At 38.8% G+C, this 19540-nt stretch overlaps 2 long non-coding RNA genes across 3 annotated transcripts in view; one reads left to right on the top strand and one right to left on the bottom strand.

Annotated features, from left to right (window-relative positions):
- The first annotated feature begins 1752 nt into the window (after positions 1–1752).
- LOC121241889 overlaps positions 1753–19540 on the top strand; it is a 31460-nt gene continuing 13672 nt past the window's right edge. Inside the window, exons 1-2 of one of the 2 annotated variants that reach the window (XR_005935831.1) lie at positions 1753–1931; positions 11773–11775. This is a non-coding gene — a long non-coding RNA (uncharacterized LOC121241889). Of the gene's footprint in view, positions 1932–11772; positions 11776–14048; positions 14056–19540 lie in introns of both variants that reach the window. The other variant, XR_005935832.1, reaches the window with a different exon arrangement.
- Positions 1780–18947, bottom strand: LOC121241888. Its single transcript, XR_005935830.1, has 4 exons — positions 18937–18947; positions 13787–13795; positions 9804–9809; positions 1780–1942 (listed from the first exon to the last, which is right to left on the bottom strand). It is a non-coding gene; the product is annotated as an uncharacterized LOC121241888 (long non-coding RNA).

Genomic DNA, 19540 nt, shown 5'->3' with positions numbered 1-19540 from the left:
TGACCAATGCATTAGTGAGAGACTTGACAGATGCTTGGCAAATCTAAAATGGAAGGCCTTCTTCCCCGTGGCTAAAGTTATTCATGGTACTGCAGCTTATTCAGACCATACCCCCATTAAGTTACATGTGCATTCTGCAGGTGTCCAGAGGAGGGGAAAAAGACCATTTCGTTTTGAGGCTATGTGGGTGGAGGATAGTTGTAATACCCGAATCCTACTACATAGGTCTTTACGTCATCTATTAGTATTTTAAGTCAATATTTTGAAATAAGGATTTTTATTATTTTATTATCTCATTATTTATTTTAAGGAGTGTGCTTTTATTTTTATAAAGGTCGTTAAAAATAATTTAAGAATATATTTTAAGACTTTATAATATTTTACTTTAAGCCTTCTATTTTTATTTAATTGAGAAGTGATCCAAACCCTTTCAACCCTTGGATGGGTAGGTGGGAGAAAATATCTCCCAAGGTTTAATCCTAACCGTCCAGCCCTTGGCTTGTGAGACAAGCCAATTGACTTTCCCATCCCTCTCTTCACCCGTCGGCTTCCTCAAGAAGCTAAGTGGATTCTTTATTCTTCTCCTACAGGCTGGTTTCAAGAGGGAAGAGAAAACAAAATCCTTTCATTTCCCTTTACCCCACCGACGGCCTCCAAGATAAAAAACCAAACAAACTCTTCTGCACTCCACTTCACCGTCGATCCCAAGGCACACGAGGGAGAGAGCAACTCCTCAAGCTTTCATCCACACGAAAAACCCTTCGGTTTCTCCTAAGCGCGCGATCTCTCTCATTTCTTCAAGCCGATCTCTCCCATTTTGTACACCTAAGCTTCCCCCGAAAGTCTTCAAGGAAAGATCCACTGTGTAAGTGGATTTCTATGGCTTCAATTTCTTGTTTTGAAATCTTAGATCTATGGTTTTAATTAGAGTTTGTGTTTTAGAAATTTTCTGCTGTGTTCCAACCCTAAATCCTTTGGATTTTCTCTTCCTCTTCTTGTTGCTGTGCATTTCCGTGGCTTCAAGAGGGACCCAAGCAGGTATTACACCTTCCATGGGATTTTCTTGTGATTCGAGTTTCGAAACCTCCATGTGAGCCGACTTTGTGTGGTATTTCTTAGACTAATTTCTCATTTAAATTCCTCTGCTAGTTGATCTAGTGGGTAGCAACCAAAACCTCTGTTTTCTGCGCAAACCGAGCACCTTGAAGGTGTTTTGCCGTGTGTTCCCTATTATGGAAATGGTATGTTTCTTAGTTAATTTAGTTGGCCTCAAGTGTTGATTAATTGGTATGTTAATATATAGATATATGTATGTGGACCAAGAAGCCATGTGTGTGTGTGTTAGGCTTTGTTTTGGTGCTCCACCGTGTGTTGCACAAAGCATGTTTCAAATCTTGTTAAAGTCATGTCTTTATTAATGGAGTTAAAGTTTATAGTTAGACATGTTTTCCTAAGAGTTATGGCCTAAGTAAGCCACCAAGACTTTCAAATCAAATTAGTAAGCTTATCTCAAGAATTCTTATTTTGCCAAGAGTTGTCTCTTTATTTGTACCGTTTTCAGAATATATGTACATAAGGTTTCTTGAGTTTTTACTACTCTTGAGATATTAAATTATATGATTGAGACTTGGTTAAATAAAGGATGTTTAAGACCATGAATGCATTGAGATTGCTAGCTGTCCATGTATTACGGAAGCTTGGAAATATATTCTATTTTGAAAGCTTAAACCAGCCCACTTAACCTTGCTTAACTTCACCCCTTTTTGGTTTAACTAAAGATAAACTTTAGCATGAAAAACCATTGAGGAATAAGTGACAAAAGTCGACTCTTTTATAAGCATTACCCCTTGTTGGATCTACCTTCCACATGATGATGCAAAACTGTCAAAATGCCTTTCCTTATGAAAATTCCAGATTTATAGTACCTCTTCGTTCCTTACCTCTTCCTAAATAAATCCCTACCGTCCTGTACATTTTGACTCACGATTCCTACCGATCCCTTGTGTATAAAATAGTAGTCTTTAAAAAGGGACAGCAAGCAAGCTTCGTACTTTCATGGGTTTCTTAAAGATTGGAATAAGGATACTAAGGGTTGAATTAGTGCCGTGTTGTAGCTAAATGGGTTAAGGAAAACATTTTAGTTCCAATATGGGATTAAGTGAGCACGTGAGGATGTCGGATAGCAAGACTTGATATGAAACGAATTTTTAATACGTTCATTTCATTTTATTGGATATGAGTCTATTTCAAGAATCAAGGAACTTAAGTGTAAAGCATCGAGGTAAGTAGCTATGACCATGCTCCTTACACACAAAGCTCTTTTATGAAAAAGTCTCTCTCTCTCCTTCCAAATGTTTCTCTTATGAAAGAATAGATGCATGTATAGTATGTATAAGCCTTTCTTGGTAACTCCTGTTAAGTACCTTAATAATTACCATTGTGTGTATGTAAGGTAATGCATGCTCTCTCTTAAGTAATTATGCCTTACCTATATGTAGCATGACAAGAAACATTCTTTTCAAAGAAACGCATACGCATTGGCATTAAATGATGATAATGAAAATGTGATTTTTCTAATGAAAGGAAAGGAAAAGAAATGAAAGCATGAATGTATGAATGTACGTAACAGCCATATGTATGAAAAGGGTACCAAAGAAATGGGCAGATTGCAATGCCGGGTAAGTAGTACGGGTAGTGCACCCAGTGCTGCCCCCTATAAAAAGGGATTCCTAACCTGTGGCCACGGGCTGGATCCAGGTCCAAAAGACTGCTAACCCCAACACACGGGGCGTAATAGTGTGTACTGGCCTATGAAAGTGGAATGTAAAGTAAAGAATGTGCTTAGGAAATATTTAAGCATGAAAGTATATGTGGCGCCCCCGACCCCCATATAAGGAGATACGGGAATCGAGACGCCAGGATGGTGACAACAGAGTCACACATCCTAATGATAGTGCCAAGTGTGTGTACATGCAACAGTGTACAATAAACAACGCAGCGGATAATTAAGTCAACTAAGTACCAAAATGGTTAATACAATTTAAACAATCAGTAAAAAGGATTAAAAATTATACAGTCATCCAAAATAAATATTTTACAAGTCTCAAACCAAAACGAGTGATCCCAGATCACTCCTCGGTGGAGCCAAATCCTCAGGCTCACCCTCAGCCTCAGCCTCATCTGCATTGAAATCTATGTTACCACAAAATGGTACCGCAGGTAAGTATAGACCAAACAACTACGAGATAAAAATACATTAATGCAACCAACATGCATGCATATGATGAAATATGCATTAGATCCAAAAATACTATTTTCCCCGAAAATAGATATTTTCAACACATGCCAAAATCCCATTTTGGCCCAAAAATAATACTCCGTCATTTTCTCAGAAAATGACCCAAATCAATAAAACCTCATTTTCCTAGAAAATAAATCATATAAAATCCTTTTAATCAACACATGCTATTTTCCCAGAAAACAGCCCATTATTCCATTAATCAATGCACCATGATCTCCCTTAGGGATCATCCGCACGTCCTGGCTTCGTAGCGATGCTCAGTTCTACGCCCAGCACGTTCGTGGCCAAGCACCCACTACGCAAAGAGCGATGCCCAATTCTGTGCCCAACGCCCGTGGCCAAGCATCCAATAGCCCCCGCTAGCAGAGGGGCCACGAAGTTGGCACGAGACCATCTCGTCCGATCTCGTTGTCGCCCAGCGACAACCCAGGAGACGTCACTTAGTATATTCCGCTCCCGAGTGACCAGAGGAGCTCCACCGAGATAATACCCCATCTCGGCTTGGGGTCGTGATACACACGCACCCAAAAATCCATTAACACATGAAAACCTAATTTTCAATCAACACATGAACATGAATGCATTTACACAGAAACCCAATTTTCTTTACAAACATGATCATGCGTGCAATATGCCATGTACATGAACAACACCATACCAACAACCAACAAGTCACAATACCAACCAAATACACAACTCCGTCCACAATCCATCCGACCCCCGAACTCCTCAGACTCAGTCCGGCATGTCCAACCAGATCACAATAATATGAGATAGTGCAAAAATATATTTAAATCACGATAGTTCTTTGGAAAAATACTTACAGTGCTATATAATAATTTCCGAAGGATCATGGAGCTGCAAAAGGTGGCGACACAGCAATGTAACAGTGTAAAATAGACTGTGGCCGTGGGTCTCAAATACCCACTTTTGAACGGAGACAAACTAAGACCCGAAATTGATAGGGTAAAGCCTAGAGATGTCGGTGAAGCTAGTGGTGGTGGTGGTTTGCAGTGGGTGGCGGCGTAGAGGGCGGTTTTAGGCCAAAAATGTTGAAATCAAAGATGGAGATAGATAGCCTTCACCGGTGCTAGATTGGAGCCAAGGATGGGTGCTTTGGGTTGCTATGAGGTCGATGATGAAGTGGTGAAGAGTTGGTGGCCGGAGGTGGCGCGACGGCAGCACTGGAGCTTAAGATACGCCGCGGTTGTGAGCGGTTGGTGGAGGCTACCGGCGGCACGAGGGAGGCTGAGATTGGTGGGGTGGTGTCGCCGGCCGGTGAGGGAGCGAACGGGACGGGGGGTGTCGCGCGACGGCGGCGCGACGGCGATTGGTTGGGTGGAAAGAAAGAAGCGCACGGGAGAGAGGGAGGGGGTGCGTCGCGCGGGGAAGGAGTACCGCGGAAGAAATAAGGAAAAAGGAAAGAAGAAGAGAAAAAAGACAAGTGGGGAAAAGAAATGAGGTCCAATCCTCACCTCTTGGGTCACAAAAATGATCCAACGAAGATGATTTTAAAACAGCAAATCAATTAAAATAATTTAAACGTAATGATACATTAAAAATAAAATAATTAAATCCCATAATCAATTAATTTAAAAGAAGAACAATTTAAATGTACAACAATAAATAAATATTAAGAAAACATAACAATTTAATTTTCAAAATTTAAAGATCATAAAATAACTCATTTAAAATATCCGATAATTATAAAATAAGAGAATAAATTTCTGAATTATTAAAAATAATCCTTCAGTGAAAATACACTAAAATACGGGGTGTTACATCCTCCCCCCTTAAATAAAATTTCATCCTCGAAATTGGCAAAGTCAAACATTAAGGCTAAGACAAGAATAAGATTCAACTAGGAGCAAACTTAAGAGCATACCGCCAGAATCAATCGAACAGATACGGGTACTGCTCTCTCATGTCAGCTTCTCTCTCCCAAGAGAAATCCTGAGCCATCGGATCGCCCCATGACACCTTCACCAAAGGTATTGTCTTAGACCTTAACCTTTGCTCTTTCCAATCCACAATCTGAGTTGGGGCAACTTCATAAGAAAGATTAGGCCGAAGTTCAATGCGTTCAGAGTCGAAAAAACATGGCTCTAGCTAACCAAAACTCTTCTTCAAAGACGACACATGGAACACATCATGGACATCCCCAAAATAATCTGGCAGGGCAACTCTATAAGCAACTAGCCCAACTTTCCCTATAATCTGGAAAGGGCCAACATACCTCGGACTAAGCTTTCCCTTCTTGCCAAAGCGCTTAACCCCCTTCATCGAAGAGACTTTAAGGTAAGCCCAATCACCTATCTCAAATGATAAGTCTCTTCTCCTTGTATCTACATAACTCTTTTGGCGACTTTGGGCTCCCGCCAGTTTAGTCCTTATAAACTAAACTTGGTCCTTCATTTCTTGAATTATCTCAGGCCTAATCAATTTATTTTCGCCAACTTCATCCCAACACAACGGTGATCTACACTTCCTCCCATACAAAACTTCATACGGGGCCATCTGAATGGAGGAATGAAAACTGTTATTGTAAGCAAACTCAATTAGCGGCAGGTGATTCTCCCAACTCTCCTTAAATTCCATGACACAAGCACGCAACATATCCTCAAGAGTCTGGATAGTACGCTCTGATTGACCGTCTGTCTGTGGGTGATATGCAGTACTAAACTTCAACTTAGTGCCTAAAGCTGCCTGCAAATTCTTCCAAAAATGGGACGTGAACCGCGGGTCCCGATCTGACACGATACTCTTGGGCACTCCGTGCAAACGCACTATCTCCATAACATACAACCGAGTCAACTTACCCAAAGAGTCAGTGTTATTGATAGGCAAGAAATGGGCACTCTTGGTCAACTGGTCAACAATCACCCAAACTGAGTTCTTTCCACTAGGAGTCCTCGGCAAACCCACAACAAAATCCATAGAAATATCATCCCACTTCCACTCAGGAATAGAGAGAGGTTGAAGCCTACCAGCAAGTCTTTGATGTTCAGCTTTAACTTGACGGCACATGGCACATTTCTCAAAAAAAAAAAATATGGCGATATCCAACATACTCGTATTAGTCCTTCAGCGGCACATTACGACCAATATTCCTAGATGACTATACTAACCAAAATCTTATTTTCCACAAGAACCTTAATACAATATCTAGAAAATTCCAATGATCAATAGCTCCATACAATAATCTATGCTAACCTCAATCAGTTCCTATGCTACAACTTCTAAACCTCCATTGAATTCTACCTTTGGTAACCTAATGGCCACTTCCAAGGTTAACCATCAATAACAAAGTGTACAGCCAAAAGATTAATCTCCAACTACAAGCATCATCTAAAAATTCAAGTCACCACTAATTCCTCAAGATCAGCACAAAATCTGAACTCCTAACTACAACCACAAATATCACGCTTCTGCTGCACACTTTGATAATTCGCCACATGCATAAAATTTATGTCCTCATAAAAACTAGCACCATCGAGTACAAGGTGGCTCCATACCTACTAACCAGAAAACTCTTACCACCTTTTGGTAGAAAATACTCTTTTTCCCAACACCAGGAGTTATCACTCATATTCCTCAATTAACTCCTGCTGCCTTGATCAAAATCAAAATTCTACAAAATACATCTATGATCACAGATAGAAAACCAACCTCAGCATCCCAAATTGAAAATAAGCAACCTCAACCTAAAATATATCTGTCTCATCTACGATAAGGAACATACCTTAAAAAGATTCGATTCCAACCCGACCAATCAAAAAGAGCACCTATAAAATTCTATCCAATAATCTAAATCCAAAAGCTCATCACCGACATTTAGAATAACATCTACTCTAGCGGTGACTAAATTCATTACGAACCATCATTGACTTCACCAAAACATTATCAAAACCTATTTGATAACTCGCCCGCCTACTTCTACTCCTATAAGCTAGTATTAGTACGACTAGTTCCTTCAATAACACATCACTATTAAACCTCAAGGCTAGCCATATTGCTCAAATCATCAATCCTCCAAAAGCCAATGCAAATCACCCAAGGATCCTAATGCTTGATTAACTCACATACTTGATCATATTATTCATCGCTAATGCCTAAGCTTCAACTTCCAAGATCTTATCATACACCAAACATGACGACTTATCAAACTCTCTTCAAGTTAAATAACAATGTCCTTAATTCAACCAACTGGATTCTCAATCTCCAAAGAAAGTATAACCGCAAAATTTAAATTCCTAGGTGACCTCAAGTCACAATTAATTCCTATAGATAATCACAATAATTATTGTCAACCATCATTCCATTGAGTAATCCGTTTCGACTACACACTCCGATTGACTCACCAAAAACTCCAAATCAAAATCTCTTGAATTTAATACTATTGTATTTATTCATCTTCAACACCTACCCAAGACACTTCTTCCAAGCCAAAAATGAGACAAGGACCCCTGTACTCTCCGAAATGCATACACACTCACCACTACTACGCATTGACCTCATGCACACTTAGCCAGAACCAATAATCCTCCAAACGTGCAAGTGATCTGTCACTACCATTTCCATCATCCGGGCCTATATCCTCGAAATCAACAAGAATCATTTCCTACGTCCGCACCATCTATTATTCCTTAAAATTGATATGGATTAAATCCTCAACCTGTCACTAACCTCAAGCTAAAAACAATCATTATCAGAACTAGATCAACATCTTCAATCCTGGGAAAATACACAAACTAGATCATTACCTTCCATCTCTAAAGAAGTTCTCTCCTAAAATTTCTCATATCAGTAACTCAACTCTGATCAATTTCAATTTAATGGTTACCAACTAATCAATTGATAGAATAGACCAAGGTAGCGTACCAAGTCTACAAAACTAAGAACTCAAATCCTATTATAATTCAACCCTTCAACTCTGCAATTTTAAAACCTTAAACCATATAAAAATCATTTCCCAAAACCTTGAAGATCCATGACCCTAAATCTAAAACATTCACCTTATAAAACTTGTAAATTCTAAAACCCCGAATGTTACCAAATTGCTTATCAAGGTCGACAAGATCGAAAACTTCTAATCTAAGTAATCCCTCAATTGCTTGTTGAACCTACCACCTTAAATCCAATAAACTTATTTCCTAAAAACTATGAGGCCTCAAACCTTAGGTGACCTTCTAAAAAATCTAACCTTGGAATTCGTTGAACTTACAACCTTCTACTCCATAAACTCACTACATAATTTCTACGGAGGCTACGACCTCAATTAACCTAAGCGATTTAAAACTATTTCCCTCCTCAGTTGCGACTTGAGTTCTTACTCCAAAGAGTTCACCCAGATCATGCCGTTCCCTTCAAGTCTCGATATTAAAACAAACCAGTTGCCAAGAGTTCAGGCCTACTACACTAAGTGTTCAAGTCTAACAATGACATTCACAATCGTACCATCTTCCTGCCATAGCACAACTCTTAACCCGCTTTTCAACTCCGAACAAAACAAAATAAAATAAAATTTCATAAATAAATAATATACAACAAAATGAATGAAACCAACAATAAAATATCATAAGATAAAATGAATAAAACAAATGAAGTAGTGCACAATAAAATAATTAAAAAATAAATAAATAAAATAAAAGAACCTGCCATAAAATAAAACAAATAATATAAAATAAACAAACAAGTAGTATACAATAAAATAAATAAAACCAACAAAATATAAAAACATAAATAAATTAAAACCATTAAAATAACACACTTCAAACCAAATAATTTCAAATCACAACTTTAAAACTTTCTGATACTCCACCTATAGGACATGTGGTTTTACCCAGAGCCGAACTGCTCTAATACCACCTGTGGCGCCCACGACCCCATGTAAGGAGACACGAGAATCGAGACGCCGGGATGATGACAACAGGGTCACACATCCTAACGATAGTGCCAAGTGTGTGTACATGCAACAGTGTATAATAAACAACACATCGGATAATTAAGTCAACTAAGTACCAGAATGATTAATACAATTTAAACAATCAGTAAAAAGGATTAAAAATTATACAGTCATCCAAAATAAATATTTAACAAGTCTCAAACCAAACGAGTGATCCCAGATCACTCCTCGGGCGGAGACGAATCCTCAGGCTCATCCTTAGCCTCATCTGTATCGAAATCTAAGTTACCACAAAATGGTACCGCAGGTAAGTATAGACCAAACAACTACGAGATAAAAATACATTAATGCAACCAACATGCATGCATATGATGAAATATGCATTAGATCCAAAAATACTATTTTCTCCGAAAATAGATATTTTCAACACACGCCAAAATCCCATTTTGGCCCAAAAATAATACTTCGTCATTTTCCCAGAAAATGACCCAAATCAATAAAACCTCATTTTCCCAGAAAATGAATCACATAAAATCCTTTTAATCAACACACGCTATTTTTCTAGAAAACAGCCCATTATTCCATTAACCAATGCACTATGATCTCCCCTAGGGATCATCCGCACGTCCTGGCTTCGTAGCGATGCTCAGTTCCACGCCCAGCGCGTTCGTAGCCAAGCATCCTCTAGCCCCCGCTAGCAGAGGGGCTACGGAGTCGGCACGAGACCATCTCATCCGATCCCGTTGTCGCCCAGCGACAACCTATGAGACGTCACTTAGTATATTCCGCTCCCGAGTGACCAGAGGAGCTCCACCGAGATAATACCCCATCTCGGCTTGGGGTCGTGATACATACGCACCCAAAAATCCTTTAACACATGAAAACCCAGTTTTCAATCAACACATGAACATGAATGCATTTACACGGAAACCCAGTTTTCTTTACAAACATGATTATGCGTGCAATATGCCATGTACATGAACAACACCATACCAACAACCACCAACTCACAATACCAACCAAATACACAACTCCGTCCACAATCCATCCGACCCCCGAACTCCTCGGACTCATTCCGGTATGTCCAACCAGATCACAATAATATGAGTTAGTGCAAAAATATATTTAAATCACGATAGTTCTTTAGAAAAAGACTTACAGTGCTATATAATAATTTCTGAAGGATCATGGAGCTGCAAAAGGTGGCGACACAGCAACGTTACAGTGTAAAATACACTGTGGCTGTGGGTCTCAAATACCCACTTTTGAACGGAGACAAACTAAGACCCGAAATTGATAGGGTAGAGCCTAGAGTGGTCGGTGAAGCTAGTGGTGGTGGTGGTTTGCCGTGGGTGGCAGCGTAGAGGGCGGTTTTAGGCCAAAAATGTCGAAATCGGAGATGGAGATAGATAGCCTTCACCGGTGGTAGATCGGAGCCAAGGATGGGTGCTTTGGGTTGCTAGGAGGTCGATGATGAAGTGGTGAAGAGTTGGTGGCCGGAGGTGGCGCGACGGCGGCGCTGGAACTTAAGATGCACCGCGGTTGTGAGCGGTTGGTGGAGGCTATCGGCGGCACGAGGGAGGCTGAGATTGGTGGGGTGGTGTCGCCGGTTGGTGGGGGAACGAACGGGACAGGCGGTGTCGCTCACGGCGGCGCGACGGCGGTGGGTTGGGTGGAAAGAAAGAAGCGCACGGGAGAGAGGGAGGGGGTGCGTCGCGCAAGGAAGGAGTACCGCGGAAGAAAGAAGGATAAAGGAAAGAAAAAGAGAAAAAAGAAAAGTGGAGAAAAGAAATGAGGTCCAATCCTCACCTCTTGGGTCCCAAAAATGATCCAACGAAGATGATTTTAAAACAGCAAATCAATTAAAATAATTTAAACGTAATGATACAATGAAAATAAAATAATTAAATCCCACAATCAATTAATTTAAAAGAAGAACAATTTAAATGTACAACAATAAATAAATATTAAGAAAACATAACAATTTAATTTTCACAATTTAAAGATCATAAAATAACCCATTTAAAATATCCGATAATTATAAAATAAGAGAATAAATTTTTGAATTATTAAAAATAATCCTTCAGTGAAAATACATTAAAATACGGGGTGTTACAGTATAGCTATGCCTTAGACTGTTTATGCATGAAAAGATAGTTAATTCTTAAATTATTTATGCTTGGAAGTAATGGCAAGAACTGTAAATGTTATGTATGCATGTTTTCAAAAGAAAAGATTATGTGAGTAATTAGTTAACGACATGGTGTACTGCTTATTGAGTATTAGACTCACTTTGTGTTTATATTTTAAACGTCCAGGTACAAAAGATGAGACTGTGGAGCAGGGCACTGCGAAGGAGGGTGGGGCTGATGCTTAGGGTCTCCCTGATGGTTTGACCATGATGAGGATGGTTATGTTCTTTTTATGTTCTATGATGGGTCCCATGTTGGGACGTTTTGTTGGTTTGACTTATAAACAATATGCCCACGGGCATGATGTAAATACTATGGTAGGGTGATGGTAATGGCATAACTTCTATGGTGGGGTGATGGTAACCCCATATAAGATGGTTAAATGCCTTTTGTATGGTTCATAAGGACTAAGTCCCCTTTTCTTAGGACTATTATGTTTGGTAAATGGATGATGGACTCTGAGAGTCATTTATTTAGAATATTAAAGAAACTGTTTATCAGTGTCCTTATTAAATTAGAAGTACAGAGTGCAGGCACAACATGTTCACGCATGTCCCTTTCTACAAAAAAATATATGTATATATATACATAAGTATATACATAGACATAATAATAATAATAATAAATAAAATAGCACTAATAATAATAAGGAAAGAAAAGGTCACGCGTCGCAATTCCATTCTAGTAATAGGACGGGGTTGTGACAATAGTAGTTGTCAAGAGGTCATCAAGGGTGCTTGGCTGGATAGTGCTGGGGAAAGAACAATGGAAGGGGTGATGAAACAGATTAGTAGATTTGGTGAAAAGTTAGAAAGGTGGAACATGAACAATTTTGGGCATGTGCAAAAAAATCTGAAAAAGGCAAAGTAGAAACTCTATAATGTTCAGGATGCAGATCCTAAGGGTCTTAATCGTGAGGCTATTAAGAATGCTAGATCAGAGGTGAATAAATGGTTGGCAAGGGGGGAAATCATGTGGAGACAAAGGTCGAGTGTGCAATGGCTAATTGAAGGGGATAAAAATACTACGTTCTTTCATCATAAGGCATCACAAAGAAAAGCAAAAAATATGATCAAGGGAGTGAGCGATTCAAATGGAAGCTGGCATGTGGATGAAGCAAGAGATGAAGTAATCCTTAACTACCTTCAAGATCTGTTCACAGCATCTACAGAAAGTGGCAGTGTTGATTTTTTGGAGAATCTAGTTGGAAGGGTTACTACTAATATGAAACATAAACTTGATATGCCTTTTGTTGCAGTAGAAGTGGATGTGGCTTTGAAGGAAATGAATCCCACAAAGGCCCCTAGTCCTGATAGTATGGCCCCTCTATTTTATCAAAAGTTTTGGCATATTGTGGGAAGAGATGTGACCTGTGCTGTCATACATGTTCTAAATACTGGTAGCTTCCCCCTATGTTGAACCATACTTATGTCACTTTGATTCCCAAGAAGAATAAGGCTGAACTAGTGTCTGATTTCAGACTCATAAACCTTTGTAATGTCATTTATAAGTTGGTGTCAAAAGTGATTACAAACAGACTGAAGAAGATTATACCAAACCTGATCTCACATTCACAGTGTGCTTTTGTACCAGGGAGATTAATCTCGGATAATGTCCTAGTAGCTTATGAGCTGGTCCATTTCATTCAAAGGAAGAGGCAAGGAAAGAAGGGTTTCATGTTATTAAACTAGATATGAGCAAAGCATATGATCGAATAGAGTGAAGGTTCCTTGAAACAGTAATGCAGAAAATGGGTTTTGGTGCTAAGTGGGTGGAGCTGGTTATGACTTGTGTGAGGACTGTTTCATTCTCCATTTTGGTAAATGGGGATCCAAAAGGTCCTATTTGTCCCACTAGAGGAGTAAGGCAAGGATATCTCCCCTTACTTATTTCTATTGTGCACTAAGGGACTTATTTCTTTGCTACAACAAGTTGAGATGAATGGAGCAGTAGAGGGGATTCGGATATGTAGGAATGCTCCTATTGTGAATCACTTAATGTTTGCAGATGATAGTGTCTTGTTTTGTAGGGCTAATTTACAAACAAACTTGAATATAATGCAGCTACTAGAGATCTATGAAAAGGCCTCTGGGCAGAAGGTGAACAAGGACAAGACTACAATGGTTTTTAGCAAGAATGTCATAGCTACTCAACAGTCAGAGATCATGTAGTTGTGGGGACTGATGCAATGCCAAAATTATGATAACTATTTGGGGCTCCCTTCTATGGTGGGCAGAGGAAAACATCAAGCTTTCTCTCAGCTTAAAAACAAGGTTTGGCAGAAGCTTCAAGGGTGTAAGGAGAAGATCTTGTCTCAAGGAGGGAAAGAGGTGCTTATCAAGGCTGTGGCCATGTCAATCCCAGCATACATGATGAGTTGTTTTAAACTTCCTATCTCTTTATGTTCTGAATTGGAAAGTTTAATTGCCAAGTTCTGGTGGGGGCAGAAGGGAGAGGAGAATTAAAATAAGGTCGGTGAGTTGGACAAAGATGTGTGAATCAAAAGCTAATGGTGAGATGGGGTTTAAAGATCTAAAGACTTTCAATCTAGCACTCTTAGCTAAGCAGGGATGGAGAATTCTTAAAGAAGAGGGTTCACTGCTACACAGGATCTTCAAAGCAAAGTATTTCCCCTCATCTGATTTTAAAGATTCTAAGTTAGGTGCAGCCCCTTCTTATGTATGGAGAGGTATTTGGGAAGCAAAAAGTTGGCTATTAAAGGGCTGCATATGGAGGATAGGAGATGGAAAGGCTATTAATATATGGTCTGACTATTGGCTGCCTAAACATAGACTAATCCCACTTTCAGGCTCTATAACTCAAACACAACTAAACTGGACAGTTGCAGATTTGATTGATGAGCACACAAGATGGTGGGATGTGGAGAAGATTAGAAGATTTTTACCTCAAAGTGAAGCCCACGAGGTCCTGAATATTATGTTACCTGCTAAGAGCCAACCTGACAGTTTGGTATGGCAGCATGAGTCTAATGGTCAGTATAGTGTAAAGAGTGCTTACAGGTTGTTCATGTTTGTGTGTGAAGAAGGGTAGGTGGGTGAGATTTCATATAGGGAGGAGCAAAGGAAATGGTGGAGGAAACTTTGGAAGATGAGAGTACCCAACAGAATAAAGATTTTTGCTTGGAGGGTGTGTAAGATTGGGCTACCAACTCTGAAGAATCTCAAAGCAAGAAAGGTGGTGGAAGATGCTAAATGCAGATGGTGCAAGGTGGTAGAAGAGGATATTAATCATGCTTTTCTATACTGCTCAAGTTTCAAAGAAGTTCTACAGGTACAACTCAGTCTTTTGCAAGATTTTCAAGCTCATCTTGATTTTTTGCAAATCTTGGCTCACTTGGTCAGAAGGAATAAACAAGGAGAAATTGAGAAACTGTTCCTATGTGCTTGGGGGCTATGGTATATAAGAAATCAGTTTCTCCATGAGGAGAAAAACTTAAAACTAGTAGAAGTCTTGGATAATGCTTTGTCAGGTTATAGTGAATATCAATCTGCATTAGAGAATCAACAGCAAGGATGCAAACTTCATTGTGGTTGGCAACCCCCACCTATAGGAGTAATGAAGATAAATACAGATGGTGCTATTTTCCATGACTTTTGTAGATCAGGTGCAGGCATGGTTCTTCGCGACGAGGGTGGCAGGGTGGTCTTCACAACAAGCAAACCAAAAGCTGAGATTGATGATCCTATGGAGATTGAACTATTGGATGTGCTGAGGGGTCTTCAGATTTGTCTCCCGTTGGGTATTATTGATCTTCAAATTGAATGTGATGCCATGTTGGTAGTTCAAGAACTAAACAGAGAGCAGGTTTCTATGTCTAAATGGGGAAATTTGATTCAAGAGATAAGGAGGTTGATTATTAGATTTCCAAAAGTTTCAATACATCATAAAGGCCGTTTGGCCAATTCTGTAGCCCATAGTTTGGCAAGATATTCATGGCATTTAGATGATCTAGTGATTTGGTGGCACTCTTAATTAAGCTGACTTATTGCATATTTTATACATTTAAAACCAATATATTTTATTTATTTCATTACATTATTATTGGTTTTAGATTGAAAAATGGTTAAGATGAATAAATCTGAGTTGTGATTTAAATTGGTTAATAGCATGATTTATGCTTAATTTTATAACTTGTGATTTAATTGGACAATGTTTATTCACATGCACAACATAATTTTTTTTATATTCTATTCTTCTTTTTTATTATATTTTATTTTATTTCTTTTCTAATTTTTATTTATTTTTATATAGGCAAAGAAATGCATGAGAAAAGTCAAAGAAAAAGGCAAGTCAAAAAGTCAAAAAGAAGTAAAAAAGACACAAATCTCTTGATATTTGGATATTGGACGGAAGTAATAAGGAAAAAAAAAAAAAAGACCTTATCTCAAAAAGACTCAAGACCTGCAAGACGCACGAAAAAGAAAAAAAAAAAAAAGAGAAACACACACATGCACGCCGCACCGAAAAGAAATAAAAAAAGACAGAGGAGGCACGACGTGGGAGGATTATTTTTTTCATACGAACGCAAACGAAAGGGGTTTTGAACGCACACAGTGCTGCGGCGTGAAGAACCTCGAGATCCAACTGCTACACTCCAGTCTTCACCTCCATTGCCTACCACCTCCATCTCCGTTCATTTGACTTGCTCTTTTCACTCTCTACTATTTATTTAATTTTAGTTTAAAGTTTGTGATGTATTTTTGAGATATTTGACTTAGAACTTTGGGTATTTTATTTGCTGTTTATTTACTTCGTGTTAATTATTTTTCTCGCTTCTTTAAGCTTTGATTTAACAGTGATTACAATTGGTATGGATTGATTTTGAAAATTTGTGATTTGAATATAAGGATGATCTCTAGAATCTTTATTTTGGGGCTTTTCAATTCTCAGTTCATATTTTGTCAATTACTTTATAATCTAGTTTAATTCTTACCTTAGTTTTATTAATCTCTTAATTCCATTGCTATTAGATTGATTAAAGTTTAATTAGGACTTAAATAATTTCAGTTTTAATATTTAATTTTCAGATTAATTAAGTTTGTTTAGTTTAGTTGAATCTTTGATTGTTAATTTCAATTTGTTAGTCTTTTACATTTCATTTCGACGCTCAAAAATCCAAAAATATGAATCTAGTCCATGACTAGTACCATTTTCATTCCTGTTGCACTCTTCCATTCATTTCACAAATCATCTTTTTATTTTCTCTTTATGAATATTTTCACCATTTTAAACGAGTTTGATTTTAAGTAACTTTTTCTGAGGAGACGATCTAGGAATTTATTCCTAATTATTACGGGACATCCTCCTGCACTTGGGAGAACCTCTGTGCTGCTTATTTTTTAGTGAGTCAAGTTTTTGGCATCGTTGCCAATGAATAGTTGCTTGACGTAAATTTAAACTTGTTATTTTTATTTTTATTTTTTTTATCTCAAATGTTTCTATCACTATCTTATCTCTTATTACACGTTTCACTTGTCACCTACTACTCAGTCACTTGAACTTTACTTATACTATTTGGACTGATGTTTCATGTTATGGATGAGAGACAATTCAAATAGGTTAGTGGTTAGAGTTACATCGAGCACTGAGAGTAATATAAACAGTCCAAAGATAGATAGCTCTTCTGTTTTTTCTACAGACGAGGACATTGAAATTGAACAAACCATGGCTACACCTGCACCACGCACTCTTTGGGATTATTTGCAGCCCACATGCAACACTACACCATCATGCATTATTTTACCAGACGATGCACCTAATTTTTCTATTAAGCATGGCATGATGTTAGTGATACCTCAGTTCCACGGGATGGATTCTGAGAGTCTTTATCAGCACTTGACAAATTTTGAGTTGGCCTGTACTACTTTTATCAATAGAGCCACTACTGATGAATTTATTAGACTTCGTTTATTTCCTTTCTCTTTAAAGGATAAAGTGAAGATTTGATTTAATTCTTTGAGGCCTAATTCTCTCTCTAGTTGGTCTGATATGCAGCGTGAGTTCAAAAAAATTTCCTTTCAGAGAACTCAGTATTTACAAGAGCAGATCAACCAGTTCAATCAGAAATCTGACGAGACTTTACAGGCCAACTGGAAAAGGTTTAAGGATTTAGTGAACATCTGTCCACATCATAATTTTGAATCTTGGAGGTTGATGAATTATTTTTACACTGGTCTCACTCCACAATGCAAGCAGTTTGTTCAGACTATGTGCAATGGAGAATTCTTTAGCAAGGAACCTGATGAAGCATTGCTATTTTTTGACTATCTTGCTGAGAGCGCACAACAATGGAACACTCGCACTGATCAAGTTTCATTGACAGCACAGCCACTGAGGGTTATTGCTGGTGGGGGCAGATATGAGCTTAAGGAGGACAACGACGTTCAAGCCCGAATAGCTGCATTGACTAGAAGATTAGAGGTCATAGAGATGGAAAAGGTGAAGGTCGTGAAAACAGTAGAAACATGCTCTATATGTGCTGATTTAAACCACAAGACCCAAGATTGCCCGATTATGCCAGTATTTCATAAGAGTGGCTCTGAGCATATGCAATCAGTGAACTAGATAAATAGAGCACAAAATCAGCTTTTCTCCAATACATATAATCCGGGGTGGAGGAATCACCCAAATTTCTCATGGAGGAATGATCAGCCTGGCCGGTCTCCACCACCTTCTCAACAGCCATTTCATCAGGCTGCTCCTCAGCACCAGTATCAGCCATATTAGAGTTATCAGAGCTATCCTTTTGTAGCACCTCCAAGATTTTAGCCTCATGTAGCTGCACAGAGTTCTCAACCTCAATCATCTGCGAAGAAGTCTCCAGATGACAGTATGGCATAGATGGCCAATACACTTCAGCAATTCATGCAGATTCAGGCCACCACAAACAATCAAAACACTCGGGCCATAAATGACTTGCGAGGCACCATCAATAAGATGAGCACGACATTGAGCACTCTAGAGAAAGAGATATTTCCAGTACAGCCTCAGCCTAATCATCAAGTATACCGGCAACAACAACAAGAAGTGCATAACATCTCAGGGGAGGTTTTTGAGACAGCGAAGGCCGTTCTTACTTGAGAAGTGGAAAGGAAGTTTTCCAACCAGAGATGACTATGGACACACAGGTAATTGCTCCTACACCTGAAGATGCAGCAGAGACTGGTGAAGCTGAAAAAGAACCAGAGGTAGTGAGACCAGAGCTGAAGAAGCCTGTGAGTGCAAATGTTGAAACTAGTAGGGGGTACCAACCTGTGATTCCCTATCCTCAGAGATTGGCAGCTGGCCAAAAGAATAAATACCACACTGAGATTCAGGAGATCTTCAAGCAAGTAAAGATTAATATTTCACTCTTGGATGCCATAGAACAAGTTCCTTCATATGCAAAATATTTTAAGGACTTGTGCAAAGTGAAGAGGAAGCTGAATGTAAACAAGAAAGCTTTCCTAATGGAGCAAGTCTGTGCATTGATATTGAGTGAGACTCCTCAGAAGCATGGAGATCCCAGCTCTCCCAACATTTCCATTATGATAAGTGAGTCACGCATTAGGGGAGTTTTACTTGATTTGAGGAGTAGTGTGAACTTGCTACTGTTCTCAGTGTATGAGCAGATGTGATTGGGTGAGCTGAAAAAGACCTCCTTCATGCTACAGTTGGCTGACAGATCAGTTAAGGAGCCGAGGAGTATTGTAGAGGATGTGCTGGTCCAGGTGGATAAATTTTACTACCCAGTAGATTTTATAATTCTTGATATGCAGCAGCCAACCTCCACTATTTACCAAGTTCCTATCATCCTTAGAAGACCATTTCTAACTACATCAAATGTTTTGATTAATTGCAGAAGTGGAGTTCTGAAGCTCACTTTTGGGAATATGGCACTTGAGTTGAACGTTTTCAACGCTTACAAGATGCAAGCACATTTTGATGACATAAGTTATTTGAATGCTGTAGAGAGTTTGACACCAACAGAATTTATTTGCTCAACTTTTCCTTTCTCTGATGATGATTCTATTTTTCAGACACCTGAATTTTTACTTGATGGAAAAAACTGACCATGTTGACGAAAATGTCTTTGAATTTTTGGATTGTTTTGCAGATTCTTCTTCACCACTTGAAGTACAA

The sequence above is a fragment of the Juglans microcarpa x Juglans regia genome, chromosome 8D, assembly GCF_004785595.1.
Source record: "Juglans microcarpa x Juglans regia isolate MS1-56 chromosome 8D, Jm3101_v1.0, whole genome shotgun sequence".
Taxonomy (NCBI): domain Eukaryota; kingdom Viridiplantae; phylum Streptophyta; class Magnoliopsida; order Fagales; family Juglandaceae; genus Juglans; species Juglans microcarpa x Juglans regia.
The sequence above is the reverse complement of the archived record's forward strand: the minus strand, read 5'-3'. Positions and strand labels throughout refer to the sequence as shown.